Source organism: Lepisma saccharinum, chromosome 24 (genome assembly GCF_977018435.1).
Source record: "Lepisma saccharinum chromosome 24, izLepSacc3.1, whole genome shotgun sequence".
Classification (NCBI taxonomy): domain Eukaryota; kingdom Metazoa; phylum Arthropoda; class Insecta; order Zygentoma; family Lepismatidae; genus Lepisma; species Lepisma saccharinum.
The window spans coordinates 61,263,617-61,281,333 of record NC_139252.1 but is presented as its reverse complement, the minus strand read 5'-3'; the positions used below and the strand labels follow the sequence as shown (position 1 = coordinate 61,281,333).

Here is a 17,717-nt window from a genome sequence, read left to right as displayed (position 1 = left end):
TAAAATGCCACAAATGACTTAGATTAGTGTCGAATCCATAGTTTTCGAAGTCGCTAAGATTGACATTCACGATCACATTTAAAATTAGTTACATTTTACACTATAGCTAGAATTTATTATTTTCCTGTCTAATACAAGATTGGGATAAATAAATACCCGGGCAACGCCGGGCAATCCGCTAGTTAACTATAAATATTGAATTTAGCCTTAAATGTAACTATATTACACTTTTGATGGCAATGAGCGCTAGTTTTACAATATTAACTGAAGTGTTAACTATGACAACAGCTATGTCATCATTGCATCAAGTAATTTCGAATTTGTGTAAAACGTGTAGGAATAAAAGAGTTAGTTAGCGTTAATTAATAAATCACAGAACGGGGTAGCAGCTGATTTACTTTCATTGCTATTCGAGTACATGCGTTTTTCTCTCTCGTTTCTGAATATTTCATTGAGGGCCACTGGGATTAAAGGTTCGGATGCACGAATGAGGTGATGTATTCACTCGAAAGTTTATTTCCACATCACAAAACCGCGTTTCGAAATGAATGGCTACAGATTGGCTTACTCAAATTTTGTCAATTTCATGCAATTTTTAAAGTACATTTATTCCTTTGTATTAATTTAGGGGAGGATATATAAAAGTTCAAAATAGGGAGTGCTATACAGCTTTGAACATCTTCTACGTCAAACATACGCAGTATATTATCAAGAAAAAGAGAACAGCATTTAAGTATTTGTTATTGTGTTGACTAAAAAGAGGAATACATGAATATGTGCAACGCCACAAGTTTAAAATGAGAGATAAATATTTAGTATTACAAAGCCTGTTTCGTCATTCTTAGATGAAATTCTTGCATAAGGAAACGAAGTTGGTAAGCGTTATTTGCAATTCAGGCGTATATATATTAAATAATAAATATAAAACGCTTGTTAATTTAGGTAATGTTTCTTTGTAATTCATGCAGGGGTCTCAGATTCGATATGCCAGGTGGAGACACATTAAAGTAAGTACAGAGCATTCCCTGACATTCGCTACGAGAATCGGCGTCAGCGCTTGTATCTCCCGGTGAACGGGGTCCGCGACAGTCTGTAAGTCGGTTATTAAAATTACAGTTTTCATATTGTTTACTAACCTTGACTACAGAAGGTGTTGTAAATGATGTCCCTCTTCTGCAAAACATTCCTGGCATCTCCTTGCATTCACACGTGCAAGTTCGTCTACTGTAATTCTCCCGATTTCTCGTACAATACTCTTAACTCACGGATGGTGTGCGGATTGTCTTTGTATACTTTATTTTTTAGATTTCCTCATTTTTCTTTCCACTTTTATTCAGAACTGACCCTGTTACTCTAAACTTTTTTATGAGGTTTAATATAGTGGTCCTATGTGGAACGGGAACACCAGGAAATTTCGTTGCAAAACGTCGTCGCACTTCTCCACAATTCCGAAGTAACACTCGACAAGATAAGTCCTTTGTTGTAATGTAAACTTTTGTGGTGCCATATTAAGCCACAATCTTCGACACACGGACACGACGCAACACAACTTCCGAGGGAGGATTATGCTGGCGTCAGTCTGCAACGTCAACAGAAAGGGAAAGAGACCGAAGGCAGGGAGAGCTAAGAAAAACAGACTGTAGCGTGCGACTGTCGCGGACCCGTTCACCGGGAATGACAAGCGCTGACGCCGGGCCGCTTGCCGCCAAGTCTCGTAGCGAACGTCAGGGAATGCTCTGTATTTCCACAAAATACAGATTTCAAGTTATCCGATATCTGTTTCTGAAGCAACGGATAATGCGGATAATGCGGATATTCCGGATAGAACATATGTGATGAAGGATTTGTGAAAAATACGTAGAGTTAAATACGGGAATGACGAATAAACAGAAATTTTGCTCTTTTCAAGAAACAAAAACATTTCAGAGTTAAGATTCGCAGATTTGGACTTTTTCCACGGCCGAAAAGCGAACAACTCGTTCTTTTCCAATTCTATCTCCCCCCCTTTCTCTGATCTGAAAGTGACAAGTTTGACTTCCAAGACAGCCGGGAGGAATTCTATTTCTTTTCTGTCCCTTTGATATTTGGACGACGATACTGGTATGAATACTCCCTGTTCCGCAGTGCTGTTTGAATTTTCTGCCGACAGGAGGAGCGCAAATCGAATTTCCTGTACGCGATGCAATGCGATGCAGCGACGAATTTCAGAGGTGTTCGTTGAAAATGGATTTCGTTCCGTCCATCCCCTTCCCCTCTCCACTCTCTGAAGCAATACTTTATGCTATTCTCACGGGAAATCCTTTGAAGCACTGTATCAAGCGATGCTCTTTTTTTAAGGGTTAAAAAGACACTTATCAGCATTGCAATGTTTACGTGAGGTGCTTTTTGCTTAACTTCCTTACGTAACGAAGTTTTTATCCCTCTGAGTAGAATAGATACAAGGGACGTTTGAGCAGACGTAGATTCGTACGTATTTATTCCAATCCTATCACGTTTCGTTTCAAGCCAATATTAAAGAAGTCGACAAGAAAACCAATTACAACGTTAGCTAGGAAATGTACTGTGAAGGGCGGAAATATTAGTGCAATTGGATTCCCTGACTCTGCAAATGTTCCACGAGGAGATTAAAGCAAGGAATACTAGCGAAACCTTTCTCAAAGACAACTAGACCTGGCTCTTTCGAGAGGGCGGATATATTACTAGATTCAGAGATGGATATATTCCCAAATAAATTCCTCTTTGAAGGAAGGTAAATGCACATTCGTTTTATTATAATTTACAATCATATAACAAATTGTTATTATCTCCCCGATGGCGCAGTGGTAGCGTCGTCGCATTTTAATCAAGGGGTCCTGCGTTCGATACCCGGTGGAGGCACATAGTGGTTCGGATCCCACTTTAAACTGTAGGTCCAGTCCCGATTAACCTTCCTGTGCATAAAGTGGACTTTAAAACTCGAATATTATTACAATCATAACTAACTAACTCTCTAGTCTTCTTAAACCCGAAGGTTCATGGCTGCAGCAACACTGGCCTTCCATCTGCTCCTATCCTGAGCAAGATCTATATACTCTTTTCCATCCCTACCGATTTCCTTTAGGTCTATCTCAACGTTATCCCTCCATCTTTGTCTTGGCCTTCTTACAGGTCTCTTACCATCAGGTTTCCCAATAAGAATCCTGTAAAATCTTCTTTCCTCTCCCATTCGTGCCACGTTGTCTGCCCACCTAAGTCTTCTTGATTAAATTATTCTAAAAATATCTGGACATGGATATAAATTATGTAGTTCTAAATTGTGTAACTTTCTCCACTAGCCTGTCTCCTCATGCCTTTTAGATCCAAATTTCTCGTTAACACAGAAAAATATAAACATTAGAAAGAAGATGTTGAGTAGTCTGTTTATAATTTGAAACGAAATCTGAAGATTATCACCACTCTACTCCATTGCGTTTGCAATAGTCATAGATGGAGATGTTTTTCATAGCTCCTTAACAATCATTGCCCACGATGTAGACGGTAACCTTTCACTACAATGTAGCACTCAGAGTATTGGCCTGCTCAGGTGTCTATGGCGTGAATGTACGGCGTCCAATGTTGACATCAAGGAAGTGTAGGAGACGTCACAATGGCTGTTAGTAAGGGATCTCCCCTTTTGTTGACGACATTTGAGATTTTCTCTCTCAGCTGATCTCCTGTATGAACAGTACAATGACCTCTCCTCAGACTAAGAACATATTTCCTTTCCTGGCTCTTCTGAAGGAATCTGACTTCGGCCCTTTCAACGAATACAATAGCTACATCAAAACACCAGCATTTAGGCGTTCAATACAACATGAACTCCTACGGCCAGTATCTAGTGTCATCCTTTCTAAGGTACGTGAACCAAAGGTGGCCCTAGTTAAGCTTCTAGGGCAATTTACAAATCTCCAATGAGAGATAAATAATAATAATTTATTTCCAAACACGAATATGTGTTCTGAGTGTTCACGGCATACTCCAATCTATTAAATAAATTTACGGATTTTTAGCGCTTGTCATTTTCTTGTTCTCGAAAGGATGTAACTGATTCTCCAGAACCAAGATTTAAATTAAATTAACATTTGTTATATCTTTATACATGAGTTACAAGGAAACAAAATTTATATTAAATTGACATTTCTTGTATTTTTATGCATTCATTACAAAGATGTATAGTTCATTTACATATGCACTTTAAAGAAAGGATATTTAAAGTGAATTAACATTTGCTGTTATTAACAAGACGATAGCATTAGCCACTACACTCGTCTCGAAAATCTGTGAAGCGTGGCGGCGCATAATGGCAGAGAAGGGGAGAAAGCGAGTGGGCGAAGCAAAGCAGTGCGCGCTGTTGCAAACGGCTGGTAGCTGCAGCTACGCTTTCCCCTCCATGCACTCACTTCGCCTCTTACGCATTCATTGGCCAAACCTACACTTTCGAATATGTCATTTTGAATCGCGAAACCCAAGAGATTTCCCTCCTTCAGTGTAGGAACTTCTTTCGCTTCTCGAGTACAGTACAGTACATCAACGTCGCTCTCGTGTTCTCTGCGACAAATGTGGACAGCTCGTCATGAGGGATCGTGCCCAAAGGGTTCTTATGCATTAACTATAAACAGGACCACTCAACCAGTGCCAAAACGGGCCCCAAGTGACGCGAAGCAAATGAAACAAGCATGGCTGTTGACGCTGGCGCACGCCATTTCTTTTCAGGAGGGGCTGGACCTAAAAGGGGATGAGGAGACAGATGAGTGGAGAAGGTACATATTTTAGAACTACATAATTTGTATCCATGTCCAGATATTATTAGAATAATTAAATCAAGAAGACTTAGGTGGGCAGGCCGTGTGGCACGAATGGGAGAGGAAAGAGGAGTTTACAGGATTCTTGTTGGGATGGTAAGAGACCTGTAGGAAGACCAAGATGATTTTTTTCGAATTTTGAATTTAAAATTTTGGGTGCGTCAGCACTTAGGCTATTTTGCACCCGTCACATTATACGGGTCCAGCCCCTTACCAGAACTACCTAGTCATATCATAAATACTGTCACAAGGTTTGGAGGAAATAGACACAAGATGGTTAGGGATATTGTAATAGTCATAGAATATGTGGTATACGAATATGTGAAGAACACAAAACACGTATAGCTACTCAAAATGACCACCCTTAGCACGCACACAGTCCTTCAGTCTTTGTGACCACGCATCAATTGCATTACGCACGATATCTACAGGGAAGTCCGCCAGCGATTCAAACTGGCTATGCTGGGGTGTATTTTCTTGCAAGCCATTCTCTGAAGAACAGAGCACAATTTGTAGTCCAGAGAGTTAAGATCGGGGCTACCAGAGGACCAATCAGAAGTGGGAATGAAGTCCGGTACAGTCGTCTGGAGCCACTGCTGGGTCGTCTTAGCCTTATGGGCTGGTGCTGAATCCTGCTGGAACCTCCAGACCTGACTGCGAAAGAGGGTGTTCGTTAGTCCCTTGACCACACCCTCAAGGTCCATCTCTTGGTACACCTTGGTCGATGTTTTGATGCCTTGCTCACAGAAATGCAGCTTAATGGTGCCCTCCTAGCTCACACCATAACTGACACTGGATGATGGCCCCTCTGGACCCTCCCAGCTTGTCAGCAGCTTCTCGTAAACTCCTCGCATATAACCTGTCGTTTTGGGCATTGAATGCCTTCTCAACATTGAACAATTTTTCATCGGTGAAGAGGATTCGTCTGTGCCCATTTGCTGCGTACCGCGTGCGTAGGCGCTTTGCTTTGATCTACCTCTGCTGCTTTAACGCATCATTGAGGATATGACCTGTACGTCGTTTGTGAGCTTGCATCCTACGTTACAACGTAACACACGAGACATGGACATTTTTGACATCTTGTGGTCCTGAGGCAGTACTGACTGTCTCCTGACAGAATTTCGTCGCACACACACCGCCACTGCTTTCATAACCTCTGGCGTCCGTACTGTTCGAGGCTGCCCTGCCCTGGTCTGGTCGTTCACACTTTCAGTTTCAGTGTTGCGCGGGATAGTGCGATACACGAACCTCTTTGAGATTTGAAGCTTCTGGAAAAGTTTGAAAATCTTACCTGCTTCATTCCCCACCTTATGTAATGCAATGACAGCAGCTCGATTTTAATTCTCGCCCCATTCCATCCTGATCTGTACCACAATCACCTTCTCCCGTCTGCAGCTCATCACACAATGACTCAGGTCTTACACCTCCCCATGGGCAGGTGCTACCCTTCCCCTGAAGATGTCCAGCCAACCTCCAAAGTCGTGACAGTATTTATGATATGACTAGGTAGAATAACGTAACTGTAATGTCGTGTCGTAACTAAAGTATTAAAATATTGTGACTGGTTAAAAGCTGAGGCTGTTAAGAGGCACTCAGCACAGGAAAAAAAAACAACAGAATTATACTGGCCATAGGGCCATTCGCCAGAGCCTCGTTCGTCTGCAGAATGCAGGCTAGGGTATACTACGTATACGTGAGGTTGACAATTGTGTGCACTACGTGGAAGGAGCACCCCCTTACACCAAGATGAAGTTGGAGGGATAAAATTGAGATGGACGTAAAGGAAATCGGCAAGGATGGAAAAGAATGGATAGACCTGGCTCAGGATAGGAACAGACGGAAGGCTTGTGTTGCTGCAGCCATAAACCATCGGGTTTAAGAATGCTAGAGAGTGAGTGAGTAGGGGCTGGAATTGTGCATAACTTAGTTCTAATGGGGACGGGGGACACAATAAAGCACTTCGTACATTTCGAGCTTTTTACGCTTTTAAAATTATACTCGAAGACGAAATTGGTCATCGGTGGTTGTTTTTGAGGAGGAGAGTGCGTTTTTTAAAATTATTTTCTTGTGATTTTCTCAGAATTTCGGATGAGTCCCCCTCCTGCTTCCGCCAGTGGTCGTTGATATCATATGATTCTTTGAAGCCAAACGCAGAATACAAGGCATCCGCTTTAGAAGCTGCGGGTTTACAATCTTCACACGACCCCCGAGCCTCTCAAAGCCCAGACCGCCACTGCTCCCGTAGGAATCTCTATGTACTTACATCCTCGACGACTGCCTTTCCGACAGACCTTGAGCGCATCCTTATCACCCGCGATACGGTACAGAGACCGCAGTCATCTCTCACGGCAACGTATAAAACACCCATCTCCCACACTAGAGATAGAAGCAGACAGTAGCCCCTCTCATACTTCATCCACGGCAGAAGACTTTAATCCTTCCCTACTCGTGGAGAAACAGGCCTTTTTCCTACCCCACAACATCTCGTGAAGACATACCGTCTAAATCCCGCGCGAAGACAGAACCAAGCCAGACTTTTCGTATCCAGACAAAGCTGCCATACGCCTGAATTTTGATCAATCCTAAACGACACCTCTTGCCGTCAACATGCACCCTTCGCTGATCTATCTTCATCTGCTTAGATATACAAATTCCAGTACTTGTGAATTCAGTGTTTATTTGCTCAAGCCGATACCTTTCCAATGGATGAGGCAAGTAAGTCTGCATTCTAAACCGTCGTCATCTTTGTTTGGCTCACACCGCCTATGAGCGATTTCCTGCCAGAGGTAGGGTTGCAGTACATTTTTTGCAAAGAACGCCTACACTTTAGTAACACACTTCTTTTTCTGATTCATGTCTCTAAAGTCTAAACACGTGCGTGTTTTGTTATGTAAAAGTTAGTTTATATTTCAAGTCTGTGTTTGTTTACGTTACGATACTGTGTTTCCGTGCAAAGCTGTACAAGATCCACACTACGTCAGTCCGTGGTTTGCAACGTAGAGTCCTGGTGTAAGGGGTGCTCCTTCCACGTAGTGCACCCAATAGTCAACCTCACTTCCACGTAGTACACCCTGCACTGCAGACTAACGAGGCTCTGGCGACTGGTCGCATGACCAGTATAATTTTGTTTGTGTTGTCCTGTGTTTTGTCCTTATGTGTGCTGAGTGCTCCTTTACAGCCTCAGCTTTTAACGAAAGTCAGAAGATTTTAATATTTTATGATTTTATTTAAGCAACGCTAGAGTTGTTATGTGTAACGAAAAGGCGCTGGACCCCGTATAATGTGACGGGTGCAAAATAGCCTTAGTGCTGACGCACCCAAAATTTTAAAATCAAATCAAATCAAAGTAGAGTCGAAAGGGACATCGGAAATGGGATATCCACACGTTGTAAATGTTTATAAAGAGGTTTGCGATGTTGTTGCCGAAGTGGACATTGTAGAAACAAATGGGTGATTGATTGTGTAGGTTCTCCACACTGGCAGGAAGTTGCCGGCACTGTATATGAACTGGGGTGTATAACGCATTCTAAACCGACGAGAACAACCTGTTGACCGTAGTGCGCCCGGAGCCGTCATATCTCGCTTTCATTTGTGCCAGATTGATGAAATCATTACTAATTTTGCCACCAGAGGTCAATAAAACTGGTTACGCAATGACGTAAGAACGAAGCCTCTGTGCGACCTCGCAGCCCTTCAGGCACAAGGAGAGGAAGTGGTATTTCCTCCAGGTAGACACTTTGTTAAGGTGTCAAGGCAAATACATTCCATACTGCTTTTTAAATTCTGAACTTTCACTCACTCACATAATTATATTTAGATCATGAACTTTCTCTTCCATACTACGTGGAGCGGTACCTCAGTCGTTGTCGGCCCCAGTGGCGGAGTGGTTAGCACATCGCGCTACGACGCGGGCGGTCTCGGGTTCGAATCCTGGCTCGGACATGGATGTTTGTGATTATCTGTCCTGAAAAGTCCTGAAATTGAAATATGAATGTAATGATATGAGTGAATGAAGTGTGATGAGGGAAGCTTCCGCATAGGGGCTTTCCTTTGAAAAAAAAAGTCGTTAGGGCGTCTGACTACCATGCGAGAGACCCGGGTTCGATCCCCGGCGGGGGAGAACCGAGATTTTTTCACATGTTCAAGCGGCTCTGGTGCCCACCCAGCGTCGTATAAAGTGGGTACCTGGGGGAAACTCTGGGGGTAAAGGCGGCCAGGGGCGTGGTGCTGATCACATCACCCCCATCCTCGGCCGTGATCAAGAATGTGTGGGGCCCTAACTCCACACCCCCTATACGCCTTCATGGCGTGGTGCAAAGCACAGGGGAGCACTTTACCTTTACCTTTATACTACAGTGAATCATTGTTCTTTTGGTTAAATTTTAAAAAGGCAAGAGACCAATTTAATTCATATTAGTTCGGTTGAAAGAATATCCATAAAACTGGCCAAAGTGATAGGAGACAATATTTTCTTTCAGCGAGTTTATCTAACAAACTATATTTTTGAACTCTTATGGTTCTTGCACATTATGCAAATAAACTCGCATCAACTGGACCAGTGTTGTATCTGAGCATAGCTGCCTCATAGCAAATAAGTAGACCTTCAAGGCGTGAATCTTCCACTGCTCTCGCACTTCAAGGTCCGTATGCATTAAAAAAGCCAGTTTAACGTGCATACTGTGCTACACCTTTCTCATAGTCGTCTGCTAAATGTTACCAACAACAATCAACCCTGGAATCTACATACACAGAATCTACACTAATAACAATTTCCTTTCCTGCATAATTGGCTATAATAACTTATCTATATTGCTTATCAAGGACTAACTACCGTGTCTAATCAAGAATAATTATTGAAAACCATCGTAAATGTATGAAGTTTTTAAAACTAAGAACGTTATTAGTAGAACGTATCAGTTCTTGTAAATATTTGCAAAAATAATGGTTCTTTAATATGTCATTTAACGCACACTTTTGTTTTTGTGATGTCTTTCTTTCTAATTTTTATTTGTATTATCATGATTATTAATTTTGCACAAGCAGCTTTCGTAGAAATGGCCCAAACCCCTATAAGCTATCCCAATGTATAACTGAAGCAACTGCCCCTGCTTTATCAGAAAATAGAAATTGTAACTTAAAAGGCGCCAAAAGTAGTATAGAATTCCGAGGAAGCTCTGGGGAAGTCGGTTAGCGCACCGGACTTGCAGGTGCGACTTCATTCCGACCACCGGCAAGTAGACGAGAGAAGTTATGGAATATGTATAAGCAGTCGAAGCACTAGACAATGGACATTTCATTCTCACGAAGAACCATTTGCCACTATTCAATTATTGAACTGAAGAACCAGGAATTTGTATTTCAGCGTTCCTGTTTTGAAGCCAGAAGCTTGAATGGAGAAGTTTCCTTTGACTTATGCAACCCGTACGACGACTAAGTTCAGCGGGCTCTTATATGCGGCAGGCGGACTTGGCTCTGCCGCGCGACGAACCTTGTAATCAACCTTGTTTGGCGCCAGAGATGAAAAATGGAAACACGCTGTTCTTATCTTTGAGAATTCGGTAGTGATATTAGTTGGGCATTTTTACATGCAGTATGCAGCTCCCGAATTTAAGAACAACGTGGGAGAGGAAGCAATATGACTGATTGTCATGCTGTTTCTGTTCTTATTATTATTATTATTATTACACAGCATTGTTCACGTGACTGACTTAATTCGGTCCAAGTTGCGTATTGTTTCATTTCAACATCGAACTTCGTCCGTACTTCAATTGATCCGGAAGAAAGGTTCCGGGGTCCGAATTCAAATACGGTCCAGAACCTGTTTACGCTTGATTTTCTCTGAAGGACCGGAATTGAATCAATAAACTTTTTCAACAAGTTAGGGTCATACTCCGTTTCCTGGGAAAGGCATAGAAAATTCTCTCTGCTTGATCTCTCTCTATAAAATTTAGCAATTCCTATTTCATCACAGTTAATCTAGGATGGTAGAATGCCATTACCAAATTGTGAAGTTTCGTACTGATACTTTTAGAGAGCGTAGATGGCAACACTGCCAGTCACCCCAAAGCACTCGCAAATGGACATGTTGCACTGTCAGAACTCTACATCTGATCTCCCTGGGGAAGGGGAGCTTCCAGAAACGGGGTGGGTAAATTATCCTATTTCCAGACACCTGATCCAAACATAACGAATGCAGCACGTTCGGCGAGTCAAACGACTCCAATATATGCCACCAATGCATGAGTAAAAAAAGAAGAGGAGTTGTCACGTTTCAGAATTATGGATGTCGTATTGGAATGAATCTTGCGGATCCTTCACTTCTGGAGTTTGGACAAAGAAGCGACGTCATGTCGTGCAGCGGTAGGAGTGTCTGAAAAGCCAGATATATCGAAATTGTCTTGCAATCAGGCAAGGCGAAGAGAACCTTGCCTTCTTTGGTCTGGAAGATCATCACAAGATGGGAGCACTAATTAAAGTTCATGATATGTCACGAAACGTTATTGCAATGCAGCACTGGGAATAGAACATGTCCACTTAATTTTACTGAAATGCTAGAGAGATGCACGCATATCTCATCTAGAGCTTCTGCCGAGGTTATTTTGACATTGTGACAAAATAGGCTACATTTCCAGTATGTAAATTTGAAATTGTTTAATACCTACAGAACTTCGGCAATTTGAGCCAGAGTGGTAGAGTCGGTTTGGTGTCTGGAGCCAAGGGGGGTTCAAGTCCCGAGGTAGGTGATATCCCTACATAGGGTGGCTCCGGGGTTCACCCAGCCACTAATGGGTTAACCCTGGTGGTTGGGTGGTGGTGCTCATCACACCACCTCCACGTTGTGACCGGGGGCAGCCCTACCTACAAATGCCCCCACGGTGCAACGTGCAGGGGTACTTTAATTATTCAATTTTATTAACTGAGCATGCATATAATCGTTATGTTCAACTACTCGAATATTGATCATGTACGTTAATATTACAGATGAAACATGCAAGACAAAATTATCTTGCTCCCAATGAACTCGTCAATACTGGAATTCTGTACGCACACCGACGGATACAACATAAAATAACGTTCCATTTGGACCATGCAACGGGGAAGTACATCTTAAAATTTTCTCTCTCCTCTATAACAAAGTCTATTTAAATAACAATTTACGCTTTTAAAAAGTTGCATGAAACCAATAAGTATATTTTGGTGTGGACCTTATGTTGACGTTACACGTAATAATCGCGATAGTGGAAATCTTCATAAATCATAATTCTGATAAGCATCACAGGATTACGTGGTGTGATTGATTGCATCACCTACGTTCCCTTATGGTTGAAAATTCGATGACGGCGCCAGAGGGTTTCTCTCCTTGTTGAATCTGCATGCTAATTACCCCAATAAATTAATAATTACGCCACGTAATTGTATATGAAATGATGTGCACTAAAGTCACAATACATACCAAATCTTAACTTACCGCAGAACAATAATATTACACTTCTAATATTGTCATCTAATTATTTCCATAATATATGAGTTGACTGCGTTTAATTACCCCTGGAGAACCATAATTGGCCTCCAGAACATTCGTTTTGTGCCGCGTATACGCCAAACGAAATTCCCGAACACAAATATGTCAACGGACCCTCCTCTATGAATTATACCTTCCACAACGGCAATGATGTAGAATGCATGTATGTTGGTGAAATTTTCTATCCAAGCGTCTGTTTCGCTAATCTTGTATGAGTGCAATATATAATTATCCGGCGATAATAAAAACTAATGTAACGAAATTGTATGCAGTATCCCATGGGAAATTTCATTGTTGAGTTTTAGAGAGCGGAGCGATATGTAAAATTATGTAAAATTTGCTGAACCGTATTAAAAGTGCTTCAGGGAGTTTCAGGTAATTTTTTTTCAGGCTAAATGTAGCACACGAAAAGGTCGTGTAGCGTTAGGAGGCCCCTTGTTAGCCATTGGTGATGATATCAACGCATATATTGGCACGCGTTGTTCATATATGAAACACAATGCGCCGAAGTAGCGTAACGTTCTCTCTGTAAAACTGGGGATCGAACCATTAGGGTTGTAACTCACCCTTAAACTACAACATTCGCTGGCTGCTAAACTACAGTAATACGTAATTAAATGACATGATTGATGTTCAAGTCCCAACACTTCTGACTGAGAATTGCAGGTTACAGGATAAGGGATAACTTACCCCGTTCGGTACGAGTAGCTTCTCTCCTAGCAATGTCACTCCTCTCAGCTTCCTAGATTCCCTGGTTTTGTACCCGTTGCCGCGACCTTCAATCACCTTCCAGCAGGTGAGCCACGGCAACTTCCTGTCTAACAAACATCCTCAACAGAATCTAGAAGCAGGTTCTGACAAGTTTAGACAAGATTCTACCCGTACCGATGGGGTATGTTACGGTAGTCTCTGCGTTGGGCGTCGATTTGTTTACAATTACGATGCAAATTGTAAAATAAGTATACGATTTATGGTACCTGTATATTCGCTTTGTAATCATGTTAGAGGTATTTAGATGCCAGTAAGAGCTCGTGCGTTGCAGTGTGGTTAATGCTCTCGCCTTTGGTGCGAGCGGTTCTGGGTTCGATTCCCGATTGGGCACCGAATGGACAATTGAGTAACAAAGTTGACGAAGCCCACCTAGCGTTGACAATGAACACAGTTCGATGGCGTCATTGCAACTAAACATTTACTCAAAATGCTTGTCAGTTCACCGTTGAATTTTTCATAAATGGTTCTGTCCTCAATGTCAGAGAGCATTGATTATTTTCTACGATTAATCATGGAGCCATAGTAACAGTGATTTTATGAAGAATACTATTTTAACAGTTTTATGCTATTCATTTCCGACGCATACATTAACGTGGGCATTATGACATGAGCAAGGTAAATGTTATGATATGAAAAAAAATCCATTGGAACAGTAGGTATAAGAGTTGGCAACAGTACAGCAAAAGTAAAAATGACGCTTTGATCTGCACCATTTTATGCAGACAATCCAAAAGCAGTAAAGTATACAGGATTTGGTACCGTGCAAAGATGAAGTGAACAGCAAAGTGGAAATGTAGCGTGAGTTCCTTGTTTTGTTGGTACACATACTTTCTTTGCGCCTACTGTACAAGATAAAACCCAGACGACGACATCGGCTGGTCAGTAAAGAGTTATTTGGCTTTTAGAGTGGAACTTTCGTCCAGTTTCCAAGCGCAAATGACAGTTTCTCTTTGTAGCACACCCACAGGGCACAGAGGATTTCCCAACTTCCTCCATCACAAACAGATGGCCATTATCTCCAGAGAATCTGGATCAGAGTCCAGCTAAGCACGTTTACCAGACACTTCCGTTCTGCAGGGACTGCCAAGACAATCACGCCGAAGTCTCTAGAACGGAGCAGCAAATATTGTGTCCATCCAGTTGAAAGGAATTAAGCGTGATCTGAGATGGAAGGGATGCTGGGAGAAACTGAGAGACTTATCTTGAAGACGGACAGAACACAAAACCACCATAAACAGTCAATATTGTTCATCTCGATATGAAAATCCAAGAAATAGCAGGAGGAAATTGGAACTCCGTAATATATTTTTCAAGTTGTGGTTAATCTCCCGAAAAGCACTTCTGCGATCATGAATTAATATTTAGAAAGTAAATGTACCTCTTCGTGGAGAGAACAGTGTAGATAAAAAATTATTAAAACCTTCAAATCTTCGATAAAATAGCGAAGTGACTCTATATTCATTTGAATTGTAGTTTTTAAGTCCACTTTATGCACTAATCGAGACTGTACCTACAGTTTAAAGTGGAATCTGAACCGCTGTGCCATGTGCCTCCACCGGATATCGAATCTGGGACATTAATTTAATACGAACTCCATTAATTAATTATATTACGGCAAACCACTGGCGTACACACGGGGGAGCTGGAGGGGCTACATCCCTCGCCGAACTTTTGAGAAAGTCAATAATTTATGTAATAGGAATCATTAAAGAACTGAGGATAAACCAAAGTGGTAAATGCAAACTTCCTTAAAATTTCCCCTGATTACCATTCTTGCTTTGAACAACTTTTAAAGCGAAGGTTAAAAATGGTAACCATGAAATATTTTATTGTGTATCGCTCTCTCTAAAAAGCAGCTATGCAACATCCACCTCTACAATTCCAACTTCCTCCGAAAAAAAAAAAATCCTACATAAACTAGTGTTGTAAACTAACCCCGGAAGAATATATCGCGAATACCAACCCTCTCATGCCACTACAGAAAAGAAACAGACTACCTACTTACCTGCTAGCATCACCAGGATGGAAAATGCAAATTTCAAGCGAGAAATCAGATTCTAATTTGCGACAAGCACTGGTGTTATTCTAATTATTGCGTAAGAATTCAATTTTTATGATAAATCATGCAGTCATGTTAATTACCTTATATATGCTATTCACTTTGCCGTAAGCCAGACTCATACTCCTTTAAACTTTGTTTGATGTTGCCTCAACTTATGAACGGTAAGACATGGTGACATCTGCCGGGAGAAGGTGGAAGCGCGAATCGAGAATTCATAAAGCCCAAGCTAATGGCTTAACCGTGTAACCAGCTACAGGTTCAAGCACCATGAGACGGTAATTTTAAATTCATGCGAAACCAAGCCTCGCGTGGTTGAATGATGTACGAAGCTTGGGTAATCCTTATTAAATTAATTTAAGGAAAGCCTTTAATAGATTTGAGGGTAACTCGGGAAGGGGTTTAATGAAAGTGCCTGTGAAGCGTGGAGGTAATGTTGCAGTACATGATGGTTTGTCGCAGCGACCTTCAATTTTTCTAGCAATAAAAGATCAATTTTAAACTAAATATTCTTAGGACCGGTTTTTCAATGTTCAGTTAAGGTTCAAGTTAGTACGTAATTGGATGTTAGTGAAAATTCGGTTTTTCATTGTAAAGTTAGCTCGTAACTGGAACTCTGGTGGCGATTATCTTTACTGGTACTTCTTCTTGCAGTTACCAGCCTAACTGGAAGTTGCGAAGCAACATGGCTGCCCCATGCAGCTATCGAAGTTCCACACTCGGAACTTCACTGTCAGATTAAACAAGATATGATTCATAAAACTTTTAAATTGGTACAGAAAATACTTGTTTTGTTTGGCAGAGCTTACCAATGTCCATGCAAATATGGAAATTAAGCAGCGTAGTTTCTATTATAGAATTCCCTTGGTGAGGTTGTGTTGGAGAATTTGTGGCCAGGATATCCGGTCTACCAGGCGGGACATTCTCCAAACAGTAATTTGGTGCAGTGGTTAGCGGCACCACCTTTCGGAGAGTGTTGTGTCTTGTAATACGAGTTCGAGTACTGGTCACGGATACTATCTTTTCGTGTCAATTATTTATTATGTGTGTTGCCTTCAATTCACGCTTTATTGTTGAATGATCTTCTCGGATAAATATTACAGTAAATTTTTAAATTATTTTTACTCGTACCTTCATATTTTTAGAAGTTTAGAAAGCATGCTTACTATTAACATGTTTTTTTCGCTCAACAAATATGCATAAAGAGGTACAAAGCATGCAGTCAAATGTACAATATTTACATATTAATAATAATAATAATAATAGTGCTTATATCAACAGACAGGTATTATTAATGTCTCGACTTTCGAGTTCTTCACGCTTCTTCTACAAGAAAGTATCTGCGCTTGCGCCTCATAAGAGCATTTCCCCCCCGTGGAACTGACCTTTATTAGAAGAAAACCAAATTTGTAGTGCTGTCTTTTGTTACTTTATTTCGTAAGCATACACGATGGATACGCAGCCATTGTTCCAATCTTTTCCCAATGCAATAACGTGCTTTCGAGCGCGGCGCGCTTGTAGTTCTATATTTAAACGCCAGGCTGTGCGCCAGTTGACGCGGTTTGAAACTATACTAACAGATGGCGCGCAGATCGATTTTCTGTAATTTCTGTGCTTCAGAATTGCCAACACACTGTTTTGGAGAACGAACCATGGCTTAGTTAACTGATAGTTACTTTCACATTGAAAACCCGGTGCTGGTTAAGACTGGCTGTTATCTCCAACTGGCAGTTAGTTAACAGAAAGATTAATAGGACATTGAAAAACTGACCCTTAAGCATACAAATACAGGGTGATTCTTCTTTTAAAATATAGTAAAATGGTCGTTTATCACTTCGTAACATAAATGCCAAAGCACAATTTACTCCAAGTCGATTAATTTGGTTTGTATTACTTCGCTTTACTGCAACTTTGGGCTAATCGCGACGATGAAGATGAGTGATTATATGATGAAATTGATGAAGGGACACTCACAAAGAACACCCATGCCTAGGCCTGGATTCGAACTCAGGGCCCCTGACGTCGTCACTTTATTTGAACAAGAGTGTACAGAGACTGTACTAGCATGCAGGCTATTAATGTTCACATTACAATGTAACAAATGTAAATGTAAATTTATTTTGGAACTCCTACAGCTTTCAACATCTGCAGTTAATACACTTGCATTAGGTTATGCTTCTTCTAGTGGTCTAGACTACAGAAAGCCATCTTATCATTAATTGCGAACTCTAACAATGGGGAGTATAGAGGAATGATTCTTGATGAACGATCATACCTCACGAGATAATACAATCTTATTGTACAGTGGGATCCATGAGTATTACGCAGAAGTTGTCAACACTTGCTTTAACTTTTGTTTAAATTCTTGATGCTCTTATTGGGTCAAATAAAGTGCACGAACATGTTGATGGGCAATTTGCACGGTAATACTCATAGATCCCACTGTACTGAAATAAAGCGTAATTTTAAAGAAAAAACATCCAAAACGGAAGTAGAATGGTGAATGATGATATTCAATCAATACTTATTTCGTGTGTAAACGTAA

At 41.2% G+C, this 17,717-nt stretch overlaps 1 protein-coding gene across 1 annotated transcript in view; it reads right to left on the bottom strand.

The window, feature by feature from the left end:
• Positions 1 to 17,717, bottom strand: part of LOC145978201 (G-protein coupled receptor GRL101-like) — a 376,753-nt gene that overhangs the window by 104,543 nt on the left and 254,493 nt on the right. The window lies entirely within an intron of this gene.